The sequence below is a fragment of the Oryzias latipes genome, chromosome 11 (assembly GCF_053564925.1).
Source record: "Oryzias latipes strain Hd-rR chromosome 11, Olatipes_Hd-rR_3.1".
In the NCBI taxonomy this organism is placed as follows: domain Eukaryota; kingdom Metazoa; phylum Chordata; class Actinopteri; order Beloniformes; family Adrianichthyidae; genus Oryzias; species Oryzias latipes.
The window spans coordinates 17543969-17558583 of record NC_136247.1 but is presented as its reverse complement, the minus strand read 5'-3'; the positions used below and the strand labels follow the sequence as shown (position 1 = coordinate 17558583).

General features: G+C 38.9%; 1 long non-coding RNA gene across 4 annotated transcripts; it reads right to left on the bottom strand.

The window, feature by feature from the left end:
- Nucleotides 1–9808: 9808 nt before the first annotated feature.
- Nucleotides 9809–14181, bottom strand: LOC144995301 (uncharacterized). 4 transcript variants are annotated; one of them, XR_013658886.1, is made up of 8 exons: nucleotides 14096–14158; nucleotides 13293–13374; nucleotides 13010–13092; nucleotides 12618–12711; nucleotides 12160–12271; nucleotides 10585–10612; nucleotides 10359–10478; nucleotides 9809–9929 (listed from the first exon to the last, which is right to left on the bottom strand). It is a non-coding gene; the product is annotated as an uncharacterized LOC144995301 (long non-coding RNA). The 4 variants fall into 4 exon arrangements; XR_013658885.1 differs by lacking the exon at nucleotides 13293–13374 and having other exon boundaries at nucleotides 10572–10612; nucleotides 14096–14181; XR_013658883.1 differs by lacking the exon at nucleotides 13293–13374 and having other exon boundaries at nucleotides 14096–14181.
- Between the last annotated feature and the right edge of the window lie 434 nt (nucleotides 14182–14615).

Sequence of the window (14615 nt, the reverse complement as noted above, 5' to 3'; positions counted from 1 at the left end):
ACCTGCAAGTGGCCGGGATAGGCTCCCATGACCCAGAAAGGGAATAATCGAATTAGAAAATGAGTTAATGAGTATTTAATTTTGATTTCTAGAATTTTTTTATTTTTTTTATGTTTTTTCATTTTTGTTTTTTAGGTTTTGGTTTTCGGCGCACGGTCCAGTTTTCTTATGAAGTCAATGCGCCAAACATCATGATCACATGATTCCAGTGACTTCATGTTTATGTTGGGATTCAGTTAGCGGTTTTTGTTTTTCAAAGTCTCAAGTAGAGCAAGAAAGGTGCTTCAGTTTATTCGTGAAGACAAATGAAAATGTTGGGGAAACATCTCCAAACATTTTTATACTTCACCATTTAGATTAGAGGACATTTGATAAACTGTTGTGTTAAATTCATGTTGCTAAAATTTATCATTTTAAAGTCATTACATGTTTTTGTTGCTGTTTGCATTTATTTATTGTTTTTAACATGAGCCTAATAAATAAACAAAACAATTTAGAAAGTTTTTCTTTTTTTGCAGTTTCTGGCATTTTCACTCCTAAAATCTGTTCAGTTCATGTGTGCTTCTGTGTGTTAATGTGGGTGAGAGTGTGTTTAGGTAAGTACATGTGGACATGTACACATGTGTGCATCTGTGTAAATGTGTGTGTTTTAGTAGGTGAGTGTCAATGTGTGTGTATCTTTGTGCGTTAAGGTGGTTTGATTGTTTTGCAAAGGTGTATTTGGTTGTGTGTCTGTGTGTGCTTCTTTACCCTAAAAATAGATTTGAGGTAAAAACAATAAGTAACCCCTAAAAGACCCCTCCCCCATTTCAAACCAGCATTTCTGTACGTATCACATCACCAATTATGCAATTGATACATAGAATAAATAAATAATACAATAAAATATAATAAATAGTAAATAAAACTTTTTAACCACAGGGTTTTATCCAGGGGGGTTATACAGGAAGCATGTTTAAACTACCCTGATTTTAACCCTGAACTCTGGCTGAAATCCGTCTGAACTTGCTTACTCTGGGTATGTAGGTTCCAAAAGACCGGATATGAGTTGGCGTAATTACGCTCGACTTGGTAACCCTGAGTTAATACTCGTGCACAGCAAGTACATGAAGACATTCTCAATAGATCGCCGATTTCCGGAAGCACCATGGAAACGTGTGGTGAAAAAAAAAGAAAGCGCTGTACTTCAGTGAAACGGAGTGTGAGGTTTTCATGACGGCGTATGAAGATTATACGTCCATCAAAAAAGTAACACGGCTGCATCATCTTCAAAAGAAAGAGTTTCTGCTTGTAGTAGAAGAACAGACAAAGTAAACACACGAGTTTCTGATCTTGTTTCCATTTTCCTTGTGACGCATATATATATATATATATATATATACCTTATCCAATTTTGCCAACTTAAATGAATTACTTCTATTGGTAACAAATAAGTGAGTTAAATTTATTCATCCTAATTTTTTTTACATCTATAAAACTCAATAATTGTTTATACAACTCAAATTTACGTATTACTGAAAAAATGCACAGAGTGCATGTACATGCACAATGATGGGAAATTCATAAAAGAATTTCCCATCATTGTCTTTGCAACAAGTAAAAGTAGGGGTGCCATATGAACTTATCATCCTGGCCCTCCCTCTCACTCATGGTGCAGAGACTTAAGCATAATAGGACAAAATAACTGGGCAAAACACAGTAAAACAGTTAAATAACTAAACACATTTGGTCAATAACCCACACCGAAAGCTGAGGTTATCAACTTCCTTAGTCTCAAATTTACCGTGGGAGCTAGCATAACCTTCTTTCTAGAACACCCCCCAGGTGCTCTGGTTTCTCCCTCTGTCCAAAAAATAAAAAAATAAAATAAACCCTAAACTTAAGTCCCCTAATACTTAGAATAAATAGATAAATAAAATTAAATAAAACAAATAAAACTGTCCAATAAAATCCCTCAAATTATATAACCCCTAATTCTTAAAAGTAATATTAGAAAGCAATAAAACAGACAAAAATATTCCCCCTCCTAGAATTGCCACTTTATTGCGGTGCGGTTTGGGTGCCCAAGAAATTCCCCATTTAATAGCCCCTCTCTGGGTCTATTGATGCCAAAGGATGGGCCAGACTAAGAGCAATTCACATAAAGAAAGAACAAGAGATTGAGACATTATCAAGGTTGATGTTTACTCTGTCTAAAGAGTTACCAAAGCCTTACACTAAAACAAAACCTCATTGAGCCCCTACAAAATCACAAGGTAGTAGACTAGTTGCGAGTAGTTGTAGAGTACTTGCTCAGATAAACTGAGCGAGTGCATTCATGAACTGAGTGAGCGAACCTTACAACTGCCCAAACGCGACGCTAACTGAGTGACCCCGCATTTACGACTGCACAGTTGCAATCCTAACTGCATGCTCGTTCGATTTGCGAGCAATGTTCAGGGGGTGTGTTTGTCACTTGTCAACCTTTCTGGTTGATCTGATTGGCCGGAATCTGCAGGTCAAAACCGGGGAGGCAATGGGGCGGGACTTTCATTTTTTAGAGGCTTTAACAGAAAAATACGTGTCAGATGTAACATGAATTAAATTTTTAACGAACGGCCAAGAAGAAGGTAAGAAAGTGCAGCGGGCTTTTTGTGCTGTAAGTTTTTCTCATGTGGAAAATCACTTTATTAGGTAAATTTACATATACATTTTATACATTTGTGAGATGCTGCTCTATTGTTAGCATTTGTTAACCACATGCTAATGCACGCTTCCTATACTTTGAGTTGCGTAGTAGCTCTGTCTCTGGCTAACTATAAAGGTTACAAATAAATGTACCTAAAAAGTATCTTGCTCTTGGCCGTTGGTTAACGTTTTAATCCATGTTACATCTGACGTTTTTCTTTCTATTACAGCCATTTAAAAGTTGCAAATTTTGGCCAATCAAATCAACCAGAAAGGTTACCGCCCCCAAGTGACAAACACACCCCCTGAACACTGCTCCCAAACCGAGCGAGCACGCAGGAGCGCAGTTGATACAGAAACATTTTTAAGATCGCGACAATAAAAAAAAAAAATACACAAATGTTAAAAAGCAATGTTGAACAAAACAAAATTTCACAAACCAAAACTTAAAAAACAAAAATGAAAAATAATAATAATAATAATAATTTCCAGACCACAAAATGAAATATTAAAAATTAAAACATTTAAGAAACCAAAATGAAATGTTAAAAAATTTCAGAAACCGGAAGAAGTACATACTATGGGACAACATTTATTGGATGATGACGTTTGTCCGTCATTTGAACTGAAAGTTATTTTAGATAAATGAAGCGACGCTGGATATTATCATCCAAACAACAATGTTCCATAATAATCCATGTATTTGCCATTTACATATCAAATAAAAAATGGAGCAAATGGATAATGAACATTTAAATTCCTTTTTTAATATTTTGTCTGAAGCAGAGGGGTCACCCAGAAGTTGTTTGTTGTGGGTGACGTCCTTTCTGCAGGTAAACAATAAAAAAGGACGAAAGGATAAAACGTTAAATTAATCTTTAATCGTGGAATATTTAGCAGATGTAGTGACAGAGAACACACAGAAATATCAACACCAACTGTTTACAAATGTTCCAAAATGTCTGTGAGGGGATTCTGTATGAAGCAGCAGCTGTGAAGAAACGGGCGTTAAAGACGCACATCAGGAAATGCAGTCCTGTCATCCACAGATAAGGTATGGAGGGACATTTTTTATTGAATAAAGCAGTTATGCAGCGTAAACGTGATTTCTAGGTGGGTGTTTACAGACAGGTCCATCCTTCAGTCATAAGTAAATGACAGGTTACCTGTCATTAGTTGACAAAGCTGTCAGATAAACTGCAGCAGTTTGTGTTTCAGAAAAACTAATAACATTTAATGAATGTTTTATGAATGTTTCTTATTCACAATTATTAAGATCTGGGCAGGGGTCCCCAAACCTTTTGCAGTGGGGGCCACATGACGTTTCCATCCTCTGATTGGGAGCCAGGGTCAGTTTGAAACAGAAAAAGTGTGACGATCGCAGGGGTGTCTAAATATAAACATTTATTGTTTCCCAGAAAGCCAGATAAAACCAAATATAACTAATCCAATCTGATATCAAATAATCCTCTCTGGGTTGTTCACCTAAAAAAAAAAAAATGATAAAAAATAATAATAATCAGCAAATATATAATAACACTTTTTCTGTAATCAATAACAAAAACAAATAACCCTCTCTGGGTTCTTTACATAAAAAGTCAGGAAATATGTAGTAACACAGTCTGCTGAGCTAACAGTCCACTTTTTAGCTTAGAGAGTTTGTCTGCTCGTATTTTCCCTTGCAAGCTATAATATTTCTTTTTGTGACGAGGTTCATAATGTCAGTGTAGATTATATTCTTTCAATACCGCCACCGTCTCTTGGAAGATGAGACAAACAGCCTTTTCTGTATGTTGAACAAAAAAATACTTGTTTGTCCACAACAGGTTAAATACCTGAATCAAAATTTCTCTTCCTTAACCTTTTTTTCAATTTTCCAATCTGATGGGGGGTCACGTTCAAGTTCTATGACTGGGGCAAAGTGAGGTACGTTGCAGTAGAAACATTTTTAGGTTGGTTAACATTTCAATTCAAATAAGCTTTATTGACGAGAGGAAAAAAATTTAGGGATTCTGTTGGGCAGAAATAAAAAAATAAAAGAATCTCTTTCTGGTATCGTTCAGGGTGCCGGGTTGAATGCGTGGGTGGGCCGGGTCTGGAGACCCCTGCCTTAGATGAATGCAAACAAGAATGTTCTGCACAGACATGTGAAATCAGATCTGTGAATACATTTGTCTCATAAATTGCAGTGTGTCTTTCCCACACTCTGTTTCTATATGAGTATTTGAACAGCTATATTTGGGCAATGTAATGGTGATCCACCTTGTTGTTGTTGCGCAGATGAGACAGGTTTGTGCCTGCGGTGTCGTTGGCTTGATGGATGTCAGCAGCATGAGTTAAAATGTGTTTCCACTGCTGTCCTTGGGGTAGTTCCACTTTGCGATGAGCTGAGCACAAAGTCCTGGCCAGGAGGCACCATTACTGCCGCTGTTGTGTGGGAGAGTCGTCACAAACGTACCTGGATAAGATGAACAGCAGGCCCACAGACACAAGACTCCTCTTTCTTTTTCCAGGTTTTACTCTGATCCTGAAAACTTCCTGTTTTTCACAAAAGGAGATCTGATGCATAAAACAAAGACAAATGGAATGATTTCTGATATGGAAGGATCATGAAGGGAGCAGTGTTGTTTTCTCACTGCATTCAGATAAGTCAAAGCCCTTAAAGGCACTGGATGCAATAAATGACACGTCTCATAGTCGAGTGAAGGTGCAAGATTTAAGGCATCAGACACGACACCTGTTTTGTGTTGGTGAAATCTTATTACTTTAACATCTGTTTTGATGTTTCCCTCAGCTTTTAACTACATAAATCTCATAAACCTCACTACATATAATTTTGAAGCAGACAGTATTGTTTTCTTATCTTCTGTTCTGGCTGTTTGTAATTATGGCAACTTTTCCTTTGACAACAGTTTTTTTTTTTGGGGCTTTAGAAAAATGATTTAAAAGACATTTCAGTCAGACAACTCAAGCAGTAGAGAATGCTTTATTTTCCATGTTTCTTTCAGTTTGGCATAAGGCTCCGTTCAGATACATAAAACAAAGATCTCGATAGAAAACTTTTGGTATCAAACTACCCTTAACAGAGCTGGTGGAAGCTGGGGAGGAGGGTGGGGTGACAAACGCAGCGCTTGCGGAAATGAATGAAGAGGGCGTAGAGCGCACACCTGGTTCTTAAGTAGAACTCGGAACAGGTGAGTTAATTGGGCTGAACCGCCCGCAGAGAGGAGTAACCAGCTAAATGCACTGCTGAGCTGCCTGCCTGGAATTCTCCCAGGGTTGTTCATTTCAGTTTAAACAGTCACTTATTTTTGTGCAGTCAAAAAACTGAAGAATGTTCAATCAGCAACCTAAGTAACTGGTGTAGTGCTATAGATTACTTACTCTTACAGGTAAGGTTTTTTCCAGTTTCTCCTTCAAATCATACTATACCCTTTGACGTACCGTACCTCCATACATGATGAATCAGCTGATTCGCAGGTAGAAGTGGTTTTGCGCCGGTATGCTTCTTTTCACTGATATGCAACACACTAATTATATTAAGTGTAGCATACCGGCCGAAGCCGCTTTTGTCCACGATGGAATAAGCTGAATCACATTGATCGCGTTAGGGGTTAAAAAGTCACAGTTGTCAAAGGAATGTAAACAATGGACCGGTGTAGAAAGGATTCAAATTCAAATTAATTTTATTTATAGCACCTTTCATGCCCAAAACAGCTCAAGGTGCTGTACATAAAAATCAAAACAAGAATGCAGAAAACACCAATTCCAATGCATGCAATATAATAATTAAATAAGCCCTGCACAATAAAATACACAAAAACTCACATAAGTAAAAGAGAAATGACTAAAGAAAAAAAAAACTAAAGAAGAGAAAACCCAGAAGGTGCCGTCTGCCCTGTCCTCCTATTGGCCGGGTTATCAGTATAGACACAAACACCCCAGCCAAGGGTGAGGAAACACTCGTAGACAGTCTAATTTGGCTAATAGACATGAAACAAATAAATATGTGTTAAAATTTCAAACAAAATATGAGAGCAAAAAATTTCTCGATTAAACAAATGTGTATGTGCTAAAATATCATAAAAAAGAAGAGTAAAAAAAAACTGAGTAAATGATGTGATAAAACATATAAAGAATAAAGAATAATAAAGATATGACCAAATCTAATTGAAGGCTGATTTAAAAAGGTGTGTCTTTAATTTATTTTTAAAACCTCACAGTGACTCTCTACTGTCAATGAGAGTCTGTGTCATACCGTCGAGGCGATGAAACAAGTCTTGCTGAGTGGACGCTATTTGGGTAAGAGCGTCCGCTTGGCGTCCAAGCATGATTCCTTGTTGAGTAACGGCGAGACTAAGACCTTCCAGGTCAGCTGGGTCTGGAGTTAGGCCAGTTCGTTCTATCATAGCTTGCTTAGCGAAACAGACCCAAATGCTGGAACCCGCAAGGAACACGAAGCTGAGTATGAAGGTGAGTAAAGATTTATTTCTCTTGTCAGCGGGTTTGTAGCTTTGTCTTGGCTGGTGACAGGACTGTGGCTCATGGCGTGACTGGATCGTGGCGTGACTGGATTGTGGCTCGTGGCTTGATTGGAGTTCGATACTGGTTTGTGGTTTGACAGAGGAGGCCTCGGGATTCTTTGAGGAGCTCTTGTTCCGTAAGACTGGATACTCAGGCGACAACTCGTGGTTAGACTATCCTGGAGATGAGGCATAGAATGAGGTTAGGCAAGGCATAAACACTTGGACTAAGAACTTAGTTTGACCAGACTAAGCACCATCAGGGGCAACGAACTGGCGATGAATGCTGGCACTGGATCTCCTTATGAAGGGCTGGAGGTTGATAAGAACAGTGGGAGCAGCTGGTAGAGTCCGGAACAGAGGAGAGAGGGGAGGGGGAGGAGAGCTGACAGAGGCCCCATGACACATTGTTTTAGAACTGAGACAATCATATTAAGGTGATTATACCATGTAAGCAAATGATTATTACCTAACTTTAACACTCTTAATTACTTACGATTATGCTGTTTTTAGTCAGAGTGAAGAGAAAATGGTGTCTGGGATAGGGATGGATACCGATCCCCGGTATTGAACGAGCCCCGGGGCAACATTCTTCAAGACTGCAGTATCATTAAGATCTGACCTCAACGGTTCTGCTATCGGTATTGGAGAAGTTTTTTTTGTGTCCCATAAGAAATAAATATTATCTGCCATATTTAACTCACCAAGTCAGTCAATTTTCCGTTAATAAATGATATTAATTTTGCTATTCTCTGTGAGGAGTAGAGGTCTGTCTGGCTACTTCTGTGCACGGGGGGCGGGGCTGTTGTTCAGACAGTATGTGGCGCGCATGCGAAATTAATGAAATCTGCGCTGGACCGCCCCGACTATCATGTCAACCTGCTGCAATGATGACCATATTTTGCGTTCTCTGTGTAGAACACACTGAGGAGCGCAGGAAAAAACTACTCGCTGCTGCAGAGGATGTGGACAGGTAGAGAGGAAAAGCAGGTAGAAAGGCGGGGGAGGGGCTTTGGCTTCAAACTGTCAGAGAGATGGAAACACGTGCGTCAGATTTAGACACATCTTTCACTGCGGTAGTTGAAGCAGAGACTTTCTCTGGGATGATTTTATGAACTTAAACATTTATTTAATTTGTTTTATATTTACATCATGGCAGCAATATATGGAGTTAATTCAGTCTCAATAATCAGAAATGCACACAACCGGTTTTACAAATGCACACGCTCCGATTCACAAATGTCATTTTATGCAAACGTGAAAAATAAATTCGGAAATACACACCCTGTGTTTCACAAACACACAGATTGTGTTTCACAAATGCACAATAAGTGTTTCTCACAAATGTGCACACTGTGTTTCACAAAAAACATTTTAGAAATTCACAATAAATGTATCAGAAATACACAGTAGGTGCTTCACAAACATGATTTTTAGGTACACATGTGATGTGAACTCACAGATCATTCGAACTGCAGACTGTGCATTCAAAATCCCGTTCTCGTTTGTGAATCTCCCCGTGTGTGTGAGAGATTTTTCTACGGTGAATATTGAGACTCATCTGACGGAGCGGGTCGACTAATCTCACCATTGGCTAGTGAATCTGTCAATCAAACTCATCGGGAATTGCAGGCGGGTTCGCTTTTGGCCAATCGTATGGCCCCTTACACTTTCTCTACGCTTTCTGCGGGTGGCAAAAGCCCCGCCCATATTTGATTCTGTACCAGTCGGTCGTTAGCGTGTTAGCCTTAGCATGGCTTGTCGGTTTATTGCCTTCGGTTGTCAAAAATTACTGGCTTGTGCAACTTTTCAGTGGACCTGGAAGCAAGGCAACAGTGGTTGAATGCATTTGACATTGAATCCATCGAACTCTGTACTGGTCATGAGATTTAAAATGAATGTTTCACTCGGGATTGTTTGTACGTTATTCTCTTAGCTTTCATGCTAGCGTCATTTCAACACTCAGACACGGTTTTGATCATATGAAGGTGGAGGAGAAAAATCTTCAACTTCCACAGGTTTTGGCATCACTTTGCTCCGTACCACGCAGTGGGACTACATTACCTCAAGTTCATCTCACTGTCAATCACAGACGCCCAATATACACTTCCCCTGCTCAGCCCGAAGTCACTTTGCTTGACCTTAATTTTATTTTTTTAATAACTCAAATGTCATTGATTTTATATTGTAACCATATACATATACACCTCTTGGCCAGGTCACCCTTGCAAAAAAGATCCTCATCTCTCTGGGTTTTATAGCTGGTTAAATACTACACAACAAAAGATGGTCATAGAACAACAAAGTGCAAACATTCACCCTTTATTGCAGAGTAAAAGTGAAAACATGGACAGATTAAAACATCAAAATTTAAGCAAATGTGGGATCTCTACTGATTTGAATTTTATTTAAACTGGAACTAATTTTCATAACATCCTTACATACAATGAAGTCCCTTGAACAATACAGCAGTATTTATTTGAACTCTGTCTTGCTCCCCTCAGTCTCTCTTCTTCTGTATGTAATTATGTCGCCTAAATTAAGTTCTAAACAAACGGGACAGTAAAGATTTAGGTCCACTCCCAAACGGTCTGAATTAAACAATGGGTTGATGTCGTCTTGCAGTTACAACATTTGTGGACCCAAAAGGGGACTGTCCCATACCGGGACATTGATCCCAAGATGAGGTTCAGCCATGGATCCACTCTCCTCCCATTCAATCTCTGGAACCAGCATACCCTGACAAAAAAAAAAAAAAAGATACTGTTTATGAACAGCACTGTTTTTTTTGTGTTTTAGATTATGTAGGAACAGTGACCGACTAATAATAACTTATATTGTTGCTGGCAGGCAGACCTCATATCTCCATAACTGTTTATAATTTGCAAATAAGTGAACCTTAACAAAGTAGTGACATTAGTACATCTGATAGCTCATAATGCCATGCATTGTGATGCATTTTGAACTTGCAGATGTGCTATTCTTCCTACAAACAAACAATTTAGGGAAATTGTTTGCACCACACAACAATAATCCTTTTCATTAATTTTCGATGAAAATTCACTGTAGTCATTATGATTTCATGATACTCTTCTTGATACTTTCCACTTTAGTCAAACTGCACACAAATCAGTTGTCCAGTACAGTGAGATTAAATAAAGCATTTACCCGGGGATCAGAAACAGGGTTCTGGGTCAAGCCCAACTGCCACAGCTGATTTGGTGTCATGCTTTGCTCCGTCCTGATTGGATGGCTGTCCCACGCGTCACTAAAGACATCCAAACTGGCCTGAATGCGTGGTAGAAAAATGTAATGGCAGCAGAATACGTGATGTGACTGATATTGAGCAAGTCTTGGTCCTCAGGAGATTGTAATATAAACCAGTAACACTCACGAAGACATCACACCAGAGGAGCTCAATCCTGTATTTGGAAAAAAGCAAAAAGAAATATTATATTGTCAGATTTATTTTTAATACATCATTCACTTTTATGTATCAGGGCTCCAGACTAACTTTTTTCACTAGGAGCATAGTGGCCCCTAACTGCAAATTTTAGGGGCACAACCAGAAAATTTAGGGGCGCATACCGTAAATCAACATTCTAACCAAATCTACTAATTTCCACTGTATTACAAATAAATACTTTAATAATAGATGCAGAAATTACAATGTGCTGTTTCTAATTCAGTGTCATATTTTATTCTGCACTTTTGAAGATGCAACAAGAAGGTAAACTGACAGCACCATCGCTGTCACGACAGTACAACTAAGTAAAAAAAATACCATACTTTTAGAATAAAAAAAAGTTTTTAGTAACAAGTGATTACCGTAGTAACCTTTCGTAATTTCACAGTTTCAAACAATACTTAAATGTATGTAAATATTAGAGGATGGAAATTCATGTTGGTGACACCAAATAGGTTCAGCCAAGATGCACAATAAGCGTGTTTGAGATCACCCAGATGGACGCAACACTGCACAGATCACCTGGTGTGTGACGTATATTTTTGTTTTTGCTCCAACATCACCTGTCAATCAAAACAAAAATATCACGAGAAAGGGGTGAGAGCAAGACACCAATAAGAGCGAACGCAGCTGGAAATTTAGTATTGAACTGACTAAAAGCTGCCCTACAGACTAAAAAACAATGCATTATGGGACATGCGTCCTGATGGGTTTTTTGTAGTTCACTGATCAATTAAAATAATTTAAAATACCAACTGATTAAAAAAAAGGCTACATCCATTACAAAACATTAAAATAATTATAAAAGATGTAATATCACAGCTCATACTTAGGGGGAGAGGCATATTAAAACGAAATTGAATGTTAAGGACAACTCCTAATTCCTGGTCTCTTTCAGTCTCGCTGCAGCTTCGATTTCATGCGAGTTTGAGACCCCTGCTGTACACTCTGTCACTGGTACACTAGCTGCAGGTCGGAAGAACGAATCAATAGTTCGCTTGCTCATAGCTCAGACGCACATATCAGGTTGTGATGATATTTGTCTCCGTTTCCTTCCCACGGATGTTTACGCGCGCTCGATTATCTCTAGGCCCCGCCCCTCCACATATTTTAGCCACTTGCAGTGACTTTCCCTATTCTTCTCAGACGCATTGGCCGCCTCAGGCATCACTCAATGAAACGCGAGTGTGTGCTCGCGTGTGCTCGCGTGTGCTCCAGTCTCATGAGTATTCGCGCGAGTGTGTGTGTCTGCCTGCGTGCGTGTGCGCTCGCGTCTCATTGATGATTTCATCTCTCATTTCATCGATCATTGACGTGCTCCTTTCATGTTTAATGTATAAAAAATACGGAGGGTGGAGGAGGCAAATTTACTGGTAGCACATGTGCGACTGGGTGTAAAATTCAGTTGCACACTCTCAAATTTTGGTCGCAAAATGCGACCAAATGGACGCAGTCTGGAGCCCTGTGTATATATTAAAGCTTCTGAAACTAGGTTCAACTCACCGTTGATTGTGTGTACACTTTTCCCACAATGAAGCCGTTTGTGTCAGTTGTACGTACTGTGAGCATTAACTCGGCTATGCCCACATTTTCTCCTCCGTGATCTCCTCTCACCCTGACAATAACATGAAAATCATGTCTCAAACACATAATTACAAATGCATCGCCAATACGGTACACATCAGTTTAAAATGTAATGTTCTTATGTATGATGCCAATAAGTAGAATTTCTAGGTTAAAAAAATTGCAGGAGTGGGTTACATGTATCACTGGGGAAAAAATGAGGTGAGAGACTGAGGGGGGGGGGGGTAAAATGTTATTCATGAGGGGAAAGAGTTTTAGAGTTGCCTTTGTTTATGGAGAGGAGTCTAAAAAAAGTAATTTTATTTTTGTACAAAAAACCAAGTACTTATACTGCCTGATATGTGAATAAAATATTTCTTTATGAATGACATGAATACCTCAGAGGAAAGCCATAAACGTTCACAGCGTCACTGAAGAAGGCCAAGTGGGTGTCTGCACAGTTGTTCTCTGCTATCTTCTCAGGTACAAGATCTATGGAATACAAGTACAAATACTTTCAACTGACAGATGTTTACGGCGGCAAAAATGCTAAATTCCCAATTGACAGGTAAAACAGTAATACAATAGGATGATAAAATATGAAATAGAATAGAATAGAAGGGTATTTAATAATCCCTGAGGAAATTTTTTTAAAATGGCCATCTTAAAAAAACACATAAGTGTTTATGCGTTTTTACATGCATTACAAATAGAAATATCACAAAATAAAAAGATTGATAAAAAAAGGTAAATAATTGGAAAATCAGTGGGTAAAATTAAAAGAAATTACTTGTAAGATGCCCTGCCAGAGAGTTGTATTGCCTGATGGCACGAGGAACAAAAGATTGTCACGCTGTCACGCTTCAGTAATTCCTAGAGAATAAATAAAAACACAACAAACATGGATTAGATAATTTAGCTGTCTGATCTTAAATTACATAATTTTCAAATATATGAAAGGGGAATTTTTTAAAACACTCTTGCTATGATAACTTGAGCTTGTAGTAAAGAACACCTTTAAAAAAAATCAGAGACAAGACACTGATCACAGGAAGCCTGTGTGTAATACTTACAGTAACTTCTACTCTAATCACTGTTGACAGCTGATTTCTCCCATCCACCCTTTCTGTGACTACTTATCGACTACAAAACAGCCTAAAAACATAATGTTTGGGATTCTTGTCATTTCGTCATTGGAAGTAAAGAGATACGGGGATTTTAGTGGCTGTCACTCTGACACAATCTCACAGGGCTGGTCATCACAATGAATACGGGTTCTAACGTTAGAAACTTAATGAGGCTTCTTTCATTCAACAGTGGATTCATGTATGTTATATTTAAAAAATGCCGTTTTCATGAATGTCATATGAATTAACTTTGTTGCACAGTCCACCCCGTCTTAAAGTCTGGGTTGTGAAAATGCTGTGTCTAACTTTAACCCGGATCGCGTTTACATAAAGGCAGCACACGGAACAACTAGCTAGTTAGCATAGCATAGCATCAGTGTTTAAACAAATCGCCGTCTCCAAATCAATACTTTTTACTAAACTTTCTTTGCTGCTGTAAATCCGGCATGTTTTCCCCTTAGTTCCTTATGAATCATGTTAAGAACCTACAGATCATTGGCTATAGACGCTAGCTTGAACCGACACCGGCTTGAACTTCACTCACACTCACACAGGCAGCCACAACTTGCACAGGCTAAGCAAAACAAAGCTAAGCTAATTTGCGGTGGGGGTACTCTGCAAACGACTCGGCTGCAGTGTTCATAAAGCATTCACACATGTCACTTGGCAAAGGAGACCGCTTCAACTTAGTATTCAATAACATTACAGGACGTACAACGAGGGAATGATCAAATAAATGCATTACTTACGGGCTGAGACTGATCCCGTTCAGAAGACCTCTCCGCCATGTTTGCCGCCCGCGTCCTTTCAACTGCTGAGCTGAACAGCTCCCTCCCTCGTCACTTTGAAAGTGAGGAGTGTAAGGGGCCATTCGATTGGCTAAAAGCGAACCCGCCTGCTTTCCCGATGAGTTTGATTGACAGATTCACTAGCCAATGGTGAGATTAGTCGACCCGCTCCGTCAGATGAGTCTCAATATTCACCGTAGAAAAATCTCTCACACACACGGGGAGATTCACAAACGAGAACGGGATTTTGAATGCACAGTCTGCAATTCGAATGATCTGTGAGTTCACATCACATGTGTACCTAAAAACCATGTTTGTGAAGCACCTACTGTGCATTTCTGATACATTTATTGTGAATTTCTAAAATGTTTTTGTGAAAAACAGTGTGCACATTTGTGAGAAACACTTATTGTGCATTTGTAAAACATTTAGTGTGCATGTGTGAAACACAATCTGTGTGTTTGTGAAACACAGGGTGTGT